The sequence below is a fragment of the Gossypium arboreum genome, chromosome 8, assembly GCF_025698485.1.
Source record: "Gossypium arboreum isolate Shixiya-1 chromosome 8, ASM2569848v2, whole genome shotgun sequence".
NCBI classification, from domain to species: Eukaryota; Viridiplantae; Streptophyta; class Magnoliopsida; order Malvales; family Malvaceae; genus Gossypium; species Gossypium arboreum.
In genome coordinates, this window is record NC_069077.1 from 17,738,849 (window position 1) to 17,749,316 (window position 10,468).

Sequence of the window (10,468 nt, forward strand, 5' to 3'; positions counted from 1 at the left end):
CCGAATTGTTGAATTTGCATCCAAGGCCAATCCCGAACTCATTGTGGTGAAGTACATATCTTTCTGCTAATGGCATGTACCTAGGACATTTGTGTTTGTCATTTTGAAAAGTGTTGCAAAATCTATTATAAAATGTTATTGGATACATATATATATAAGCTTATGTACTATATTAATATTATAAATAGTATGTTTTGGTATGAAAATTAGATTTGATTTGAATGAAGTAATTGAATTGATTGGGATATTATATGAAAAATAATATGTTTGTTAGATAATTATGTAATGTTCATATTTGATCCAAAATGTCCGGTAATGCTTCGTAACTCTGTTCCGGTGATAGATATGGGTTAGGGGGTGTTACAAGCCAAATTACCATTATACCCTTAGCAGTCCATATTTTTCATTTATTTCACATTTCTACCACACAATTTACACATTTCTCTATTTAATCCCTATTTTGTATTTTTCTCAAAAATCCCTTTACAAAACTTGTATATCTATCAACAAGCATTCATAAACTATCATGAAACTTCAAAACACATGCCTATTTAAAATCTTTAACAGTTTTGCAAAATAGTCCCTAGGCTAGCTAGTACTAGCTGCAACGATCTAAAAAACGTAAAAATCATTAAAAACGGAACAAAAATCATACCTTAATTGAGTAAAAATTCCTTAGCCAAATTATAGCTCTAAAATGGTGTTTCTTCTCTTCCAAAAATCGGTGGAGAAGATGATACAACCAATTAATTTGGTTTTGTTTTATTTATTTTAAATGAAATTGCCAAATTACAATTATAACCTTAATAAAACCATTTAAAACACCTTAATATGTGTCCATATATGTCCGCTCACAAATAAAATGGTCTAATTACAATATAAGGGCCTTAACTTTAAGGTTCTATAACTATTTGACACCTTTAGCTAATAGAACACTACTTTTGCTCTTTACGCGATTTAGTCATTTTTCTCAAATTAACCAATTAAATAAAAAAATTTATTTACGAAATTTTCACACTGTCATTCAATCATGCTGTAAACATTAAAAAAATAATAAAATAAATATTTTGACCTCAAATTTGTGGTCCCGAAACCACTGTTCTAATTTAACTAAAAATTGGCTGTTACAAGCCAATTTAGTGGTATGCCCACGAAAGATCCACATCTCCACCTTCGATTGTTTATGGAGGTAAGTGATTCATTCAAGATAGTTGGTGTGACTGAAGATCCATTGAGGCTAAAATTGTTTTCTTACTCGTTGCTAGATCAAGCACGAGCATGGCTCAATTCATTGCCACCAAGTTTCATATCTATATTGCAAGAATTAGCAGAGAGATTTTTGGTTAAGTATTTCCCGCCTAGTAAAAATGCTAAGTTGAGGACCGATATCACAATTTTCCAAAAATTGGATGATGAGTCTTTGTATGAGGCTTGGGAGTGATTCAAGGAGTTACTTCATAAGTGTCCTCATCATGGGATTCCTCATTGTATCCAATTGGAGACATTCTATAATGGTCTCAATGCATATAAAAGATCGATGGTAGATGCTTCTGCGAATGGTGCAATTTTGTCTAAGTCTTATAATGAGGCTTATGAGATCATCGAGAGGATCGCGAATAATAACTATCAATGGCCAACAAATCGAACAGCTTCAAGAAGACATGTAGCCGGAGTTCATGAAGTTGACGCCTTCACTTCACTATCAGCTTAGGTATCATCTATTTCATTTATGTTAAAATAGTTTACCGCTAATAGTGCTAATAATTTTGCAGCTCAGCCACCAAGTCAGTTTGAAGTAGTTTCCTGTGTGTATTGTGGGGAAGGTCATTTTTTTAGAATTGTCCATCAAATCCCGAGTCAGTATACTATGTGGGGAACCAACATCAAAATAGGAGTGGACAAGGACCCCAGTCCAACTTCTACAATCCTTCATGGCGTAATCATCCTAACTTTTCTTGGAGCAACCAAGGAAATAGACCAAACAACAACTTATTGCAGCATAGACCTAGCCAATCTTAGGGGTTTAATTAGCACACTCCAAAACCACCTCAAGCTGAGGCATCAAACAGTTTGGAGAACTTGTTGGAAGCGTACATGGCAAAGAATGACGCTCTAATCCAAAGCCAAGCAGCAACATTGAAAAATTTGGAAAACCAAATGGGTCAGTTAGCTACAGAGCTTCATAATAGACCGTAAGGAACCTTGTCGAGTAATACTGAGAATCCAAGAAATTGGGGTAAAGAACATTTCAAGACTGTGGCATTGTAAAGTGGTAAAATTATAGAACCCCGATTGATTGATGTCGAAGATAAGCCCGCTGAGAAGAATTAACCAGCTGTTGAAATTGCTACACCAAAATAGTCAGAATCTGCAAAGACTGACAAGGTAAATCCTAACTTAGTGAATTTAGATACTTTAACATCTTCTTTGGACGCAGACTTACCTACTCAGAAGAGTTATCCGATTCAACCAAAGGTTCCATCACTTCCATATCCGTAAAGATTGCAGCAACACAAGTAGAAATAGGAGGTGTAATTCAAGAAGTTTTTGGATGTTCTAAAGCAGTTACACATCAATATTCCGTTGGTGGAGGCTTTAGAACAAATGCCAAATTATGTGAAGTTTATGAAGGATATACTGCCCAAAAAGAAACGACTGAGTGAGTATGAGACTATTTCCTTAATAAAGTGGTGCAGTGCGTTCTTGCAGAACAAACTGCCACCAAATTTGAAAGACCCGGTAAGCTTTACTATACCCTGTAACATTGGTGAATCTTACTATGGTAAAGCTTTGTGTGTAACGCCCTAAAATTTAGGGTCTGGAAATTTTTGCTTATGTTGCATGTTTGGTGGGTTGGTTATGTGATTTAGGTGTGTTTGGGAATATTTGAGAGGTCCTGGGTTTCGAGCTTCGGCTTTTGAAGATTTTTATTTTTCTCATAAAAGACCCTGAGCACTGGCACCTAGGCTTCATAGGTGATCGCGTGTGTTTTATGACACAAAAAGCCTTGTGGCTTGGTGGCATGTGGCGTAACTTGGCAATAGAGATAGCTTGGGTTCGAATCCCATTGCAAACAAGAAGCAATTATTTTGCTAGAAGGGGACGGCAAGAGTTGTGTGGGATTTGAACTCTGGTAATGGGAGTTTGAATGGGTCATAGAGGTTGTTGTGGAGAATATCTAAGAGGGATAAGGGGAGAAAATCTTGGAGATATTCAAGGAGTTGGAGAGGGGGGAGACTTGTAGCCGAATAGGTAAGTTGTTGGTGCAAAATTAGGCCAAGGGGTTTTGGGTTAGGCATTTCGGCAATTAGTGTTTAGGAGTAGGTGCCGAATTCTCCTCTTCTACTTTTGGGTTTTATTTGGTGATACCCTTTTGTGCCGAATTGTAAGTGTCATTTTACCGAAAGTCGTGTGTCGTTTCTTCTCAATTTCTTCTTCTCTTCTTCTTTTTGTCAAGATTGTCGAATTCTCTTTAGCCCATATTGGTAACCTTTTTTCCCTTTTGTTGTCTCAAACATCTCTTTTCTTGGTTCTAGAGTTGAATAAACCGAACCCAACTCCTCATTTTTTCCTTTCATTGTTTCTTTCTCTCCTGAAGTTAGCCGATTACTTCTCTCCTTGTGTGACTGAAATTGTGGGGGCTTAACCGATTCTTAATCTCATTTACTAGAGGGTAAGTGTTTTCTCTAGCCGAATGGTGGAAGGCTCCTTTTTCTATGTTCAATTTGGGTATTTCTTGAGCGAATCCTCTTTACTGCCGTGGGGATAAGTTCACCTAATGTTTTCCTTTTCGTTCAAATGGTGCCAGGGGGTCGTGACCTTTAACCAAGGGGGTGGGCCGAACGCTATTGTCTTTCATTTTCAGTTCACGTCTCGGTAAGTAGTGCATTTGGTTTTAATGAAGTATTATTAAGGTTACTGAACAAATGGGATGTTAATGCAGATTGTTGTCTATAAGAGGGTGCTCGTTGGATAAGGGTGGTTTGAGCCTTACTTGTCTTAGCAAGGTAAGCGATGCATATTGTTGGGAACTTATGAGTACATAGTTGGGTGGTAACCCAAATGTTTGAGAACTGACAAGGGGTCATTATTTTGGATTTAGGTTGAGTGCACAGGGTTCGACGTTTTTCTCTCCAAAAAGGTGTGCAACCATACACCATTCTGTTACTGACCAAAAGTCGAGAGGTGTGTTCTCACACCATTACATAACTGTGTATCGGTAAAAGCCGGAAAGCCGAAAAGTCGTAACTTTGACTTTTGAGGCCTTGCGAGCTTGCGATTGCTTATGGGGTAAATCGAGCCCACATATTATAGGCGGTAGGCTATAAGACCATTGCATGCGTTTCATGAACTAGGGCCTTGTTGGGCCGAGATGGGCCGTGCGGGCCTAATGGACCTGTGAGCCCCACACGGATAGGATATGTGGTAAGTGACAAAGTATGGAATGGGATATGGAAACCGTGTTGACACGACTGAACTTGAGCTAATTGGGCCACATGGGCGTGTGGGCCCACTTGGGCCGAGTAATGGGCCTTGGGCCCATTTACACTATTTTGGCCATATGGGTTATCTGAGTCGTTCGGGTCGACTGTAGACCTTTCGAAGGGTCATTATCTACACCGAGGCCCTAAAATCAGTTAAATGATCGAAATACCCCTGAGGGGTAAAAATTATTATTTTACCCCTAGCTGACGAAATGACCTTTATAATGCTAGTGGTAGGTTAATTGATGTGTGTATGACATTTATATGACTGGTGACTATGTCACGTTTACTATGAGTGGCGGCTTGCCACACTTACTGCTACTGGCAGCTACGTTGCGTTATTGTTACTGGCAGCTTTGCTGCGATATTGGTGTGCTGGTTGAGTGGGTTGATTGATATCCCCACATGGTGTGTTGGCTGGTACAGGTGGTGTGCTGGATGGTTTTGGGATGGGTTGTATTTTGCACTATACTGAAATCAGATGGGCTTAGACCCACACCGACATCGAATAGGGCTCGTGCCTAGATCTATTCTCGCATGCAATCGCTTTCTATAGTTTGATAAGGGATTTCACACTGAGTTTTCGTAAACTCACCCTTTCTTTTAATTGTACAGGTAATCCTCAGCCTTAGACAGTTTGGAGCTGTGAGGGACTCGGGGTGGCCACACGATCACGAAGGGATTTATTATTTACGGATTTTATATTTGGGTTTTGTTTTTGTAATAAGGCCATTTGGGGATTTAACTTTTAATTGGGCTATGATTTGGTATTTATCAACTGCTAGAGTAGGAACATCGGGTTTTCAAAATAATAACATTTTCGGTAAGTAAACCTGCAACTTCAATTTTGATAAACCTGCAACTTCAATTTTGATAAAAACAAACGTATTGACAACTATACACGTTTTAAATAGCAGGAAACACTAGGCATATATGGGCTTTAAAACTATAAAGGCTTTTACGACATCGGGTTCAAACATCATAAGCTTGTCGAATTTTTGGGTAATTGATGTGGCACGTCAGATTCGGTCATAACGTCTAGGCCGGGTTTGGGGTGTTACATTGTGTGAATTAGGAGCGAGTATCAATTTAATGCCTAAGTTTATTTTCAAAATGCTAGGGATAGGTGAAGTAAGACCAACAACTCCGACACTTTAGCTAGAGGATCGATCTTTAGCATATCCCGAAGGAAAGATCGAGGATGTTTTGGTAAGAGTCGATAAATTTATTTTTCCTGCTGATTTCATTGTCTTATTTTGAAGCAGATAAGGAAGTGCCGATCATCCTTGGGAGACCTTTCTTAGCCACAGGAAGAACGTTAATTGATGTGCAGAAAGGTAAACTCACCATGCGAGTTCAAGACGATCAGGTAACCTTTAACATTCTTAAAACGATGAAATTTCCTGATCCAGCAGAAGAGTGTTCAATTATGGAAGCAATAGAAACCTTGGTTACTATAGAAAGAAATTTTAAAGAAGATCCACTGGAGAAAGCCTTAGATCTTGATCCTTTGAAGGATAAAGAATGTGAAGGAAACATGGCTTTGATGGAAGCCAATCTAAGAAATTTTATTCAATCTACACGGTTTGAACCGTTAGAGTTAGAAGTAAGAGAATTTGTGCAACACAAGTTGTCAATTGAAGAACCACCTAAACTCGAACTAAAGGTACTCACTTCCCATTTGAAATACATTTATTTAGGTGATTGTTCCACTTTGCTAGCGATTATTTCAGCAGAACTGACGAAAGATCAAGATGAGCAACTAATTATTGTTCTAAAGAAGCTGATATTCGAGGTATAAGCCCTTCTTTTTACATACATAAAATTATTTTAGAAAAAAGTTAAAGAGCTCAAATTGATAGGCAAAGGAGGCTCAATCCTATTATGAAAGAAGTTGTGAGAAAGGAAGTGATCAAATGGTTAGATGCAGGAATCATCTATCCTATTTTAGATAGTTCGTGGGTAAGTCCGGTGCAGTGTGTGCCGAAGAAAGGTGGAATCACGATTGTTGAAAATGAGCATAACGAGTTGATTCCAACGAGAACCATTACTGGTTGGAAAATCTGTATTGATTATATGAAGTTGAATAAAGCCACTGGGAAGGACCATTTTCTGTTGCCTTTTATGGATCAGATGTTAGATCGACTGGCAGGTAATTAATCCTATTATTTTTTAGATGGCTATTTGGGATATAACCAAATAGTTGTAGCTCCGGAGGACCAACATAAAACAACCTTTACTTGTCCATACGGTACGTTCTTTTAGGTGAATGCCTTTTGGTTTATGCAATGCACCTACAACATTTCAATAATGTATTATGGCAATATTCATTGATATGGTTGAAAATTTTGTTGAGGTTTTCATGGATGATTTTTCTGTTTTTGGTAACACTTATGATATTTGTTTGAATAATTTGGCTAAAGTACTGAAAAGATGTGAAGATACGAATCTTACTCTTAACTGGGAAAAATGAAATTTTATAATTAAGGAAGGGATTGTTTTAGGGCACAAAATCTCAAAGAGAGGAATTGAAGTTGATAAAGTAAAGGTGGACGTAATTGAAAGATTACTGGCCCCAATTAATGTGAAAGGAGTCAGAAGTTTCTTAAGCCATGCCCGTTTTTATCGAAGGTTTATCAAAGATTTCTCGAAAATTTCTAAACCGTTGTGTTTGTTGTTAGAGAAAGATACAGTGTTTGATTTCAACAAAGCATGTTTGGAAGCTTTTGAAGATTTAAAAAAAGGGTTAATCTTAGCCCTAATAATCATTACACCTGATTGGAGCTCACCTTTTGAGTTGATCTACGATACAATTGATTATGCCATTGGAGCTGTGATAGGTCAAAGAAAAAACAAAGTGTTTCACCGTATTTACTATGCAAGTTGAACTTTGACGTGAGCCCAACTCAATTATATGGTGACTAAAAAGGAACTCTTTGCTATAGTTTTTGCTTTTGACAAATTCCGTTCATATCTAATAGGTACCAAAGTTACAGTATTTACTGACCATACGGCCATTAAATACTTGCTTACGAAGAAAGATGTGAAACCGAGGCTAATTCGTTGGGTACTTTTACCCCAAGAATTTGATCTTGAGATCCAAGACAGAAAAGGTGTCGAAAATCAAATAGCTGATCATCTATCGAGGTTGGAACAAGATGAGGTAACTTGATCATGTGTGCCTATCAACGAGAATTTCCCAGATGAACACTTATTTGAGGTAAGTTGAATTCATGAAACACCTTGGTTTGCTGATTTTGTCAATTATCTTGCATGTGGAATAATTCCTCAAGAAATGACATACCAACAAAGGAAAAAATTCCTTCATGATAGTTGGTACTATTTTTGGGAGGATCTGTTTTTGTTTAAACAGTGTGCAGATAATATAATTCGAAAGTGTGTAGCTGAAAGTAAGATTGCTGAACTTTTGTATAATTGCCATTCATATCCAAGTGGGGGACACTTTGGTGGTTCATGTACTGCAGCAAAGATTTTGCAAGCAGGTTTCTTCTGGCCTACACTATTTAAAGATGCTTATGCTTATGTGAAGAACTGTGATAAATGTCAAAGGATAGGAAATATATCAAGGAGGGATGAGATGACCTTGACAAATATTTTGGAGATTGAATTGTTCGACGTATAGGGCATTGACTTCTTAGGCCTGTTTCCTTCTTCGTATGGGAAAAAATACATCTTAGTTGCAGAGGACTATGTATCCAAGTGGGTTGAAGCTGAAGCATACCCTACAAATGATACTAAGGTAGTCATGCGACTCCTACATAAGTATGTGTTTACACGATTTAGGACACCAATAGTTATTATTAGTGATAAAGGTTCTCACTTTGTGAACAAGTGGCTTAAGTGTTTGCTTGAAAAATATGATGTGAAGCACAAGATTGCTACTGCCTATCACCCCCAGTCTAATAGGCAAGTTGAAAGAGTGAATCGTGAAATCAAAGGTATCCTTGAAAGGGTAGTACGCCCTAGCAGAAAAGATTGGTCTCGAAAGCTCGATGATGCATTATAGGCCTATTGAACAGCATTTAAGACACTGTTAGGAATGACTCCTTATCGGTTAGTCTTTGGAAAAGCATGTCATTTGCCATTAGAGTTGGAGAATAGAGCTCACTGGGCTTTGAAGCAGTTGAACTTTGATCTTAAGCAAGTCAATGAGAGAAGGATGTTACAACTTGATGAGTTGGAAGAGTTGAGGCTGTTTTCCTATGAGAATGCCAAAATGTGTAAAGAAAGATAAAAGAGATGGCATGATAGTCATATACAACCTCGCAAGTTTAAAAAAGGTCAGAAGGTTTTGTTGTTTAATTCAAGGTTGAAGTTATTTCCTGATAAGCTTAAATCCTGATGGAAAGGACCCTATACCATTTACCGAGTTTATCCTTATGGAGCTATTGAATTATACGAAAATTACGGAAGTACGTTTAAAGTTAATGGTCAACTCTCTGTAACACCCCTTACCCATGTTCAACACCAGAACAAGGTCTGAGCCGTTACCGGACTTACCACACAAACAACCATACAATTTCGAGCCATAAATTTGCGTCCAATTTAAAACCATTTGAAGTTAATCATAAAGTCCCTAATACGAGCCTACGAAACCCAAAACATGCATTGGAAGTGGTCCGGGACTAACCGAGAACTTTAGAAATTTTTACAAAACTTAGAAAATTTTTCCACTATACAGGGGTCACACGCCCGTGTGGATATGGGACACGCCCGTGTCGTAACCCCATGTAACTCTCTGACTTGTAACTCATGAACAAATTGAGATCACACGACCAATTCACACGTTCATGTGCTAGGCCGAGTGGAAAATTAATTTTCATAAAATAGATACAGGCTTCACACGGCCAGGGCACATACTCGTGCTCGAGGCCGTGCCATTCACATGGCTGAGACACACACCCGTGTCTCTACCTGTGTGCTCAATTCTGAGATTCTGTTTCTCCAAATTAAGGTGTAGGGGACACACGGTCAGAACACATGCCCATAGGGCAGACCGTGTCACACATGGCCTAAACACACTCCCATGTGTCTACCTATATGGACAAATTAAAGGTTACTTACCAAGCCATTTGTCACCCTTATTCACACATACACTTACACAATTCAATGGCACAAAACATAATATACTTAGGCAACCAAAACATCCACAATTATGACCAACACATGCCAATACAACATCAACATCTATCATACTCACAACATTTGTTAAGCCACAATAGACTACTTTCAAGACACCTAATTATGCACAAATTTATCATCTCATCAATAGATTACATTACCAAACATTTCACATTCATGCCATAAATCACATTTCCATCATTCACCAAGCATACTTTGACTATATTACGAAAGACATTGACACATATATGAATATACTTAGGCTTACAACCATGTTAGCCAAAATAAGTCAATTTACATGGCCAAATATCAAATCAAGCCTTTGACAATTACAAGCCAATACATTGGCTAAAATCATAATGACACATATAACAAAATGACCAAGTCCCTGTACATACCATACTTTCAAAATACTAAGATCATCCATACCCAAAACTAAGAGTTTGGTAGTGTGATTCGAATTCCGACGATCTCCGATCCGAGCTAGCTTGGCTTCACTATAAAAACATGGAAAATAAACAGAGTAAGCTATATATCTTAGTAAGCTCGTATGCAAGAAATAATCAACCTTACCATGCATATAACATTCAACTATTATAACATAATTAAATGTAAATTTACCATAGTCTCATGATCATAACTCATTCCACCACAACACTTACCTCATATACATCGTTTCAAGCATTTAATAAACATGGGCTTTATGTACATAACTAAACCATCTCGAAATGAATTTACACATATTCCCATATTTGACATACCAGTGAACCACTCGGAATAACAATATCGGATACAAGGGAAATTTTGCACGCTAAGTGCCACATATGTAGCCAAAGCTACCC

The 10,468-nt window shown here is 37.8% G+C and overlaps 1 non-coding gene across 1 annotated transcript; it reads right to left on the reverse strand.

Annotated features, from left to right (window-relative positions):
- Positions 1–1,372: 1,372 nt before the first annotated feature.
- Positions 1,373–1,479, reverse strand: LOC128280106 (small nucleolar RNA R71). The gene has a single exon (XR_008270288.1). It is a non-coding gene; the product is annotated as a small nucleolar RNA R71 (small nucleolar RNA).
- Between the last annotated feature and the right edge of the window lie 8,989 nt (positions 1,480–10,468).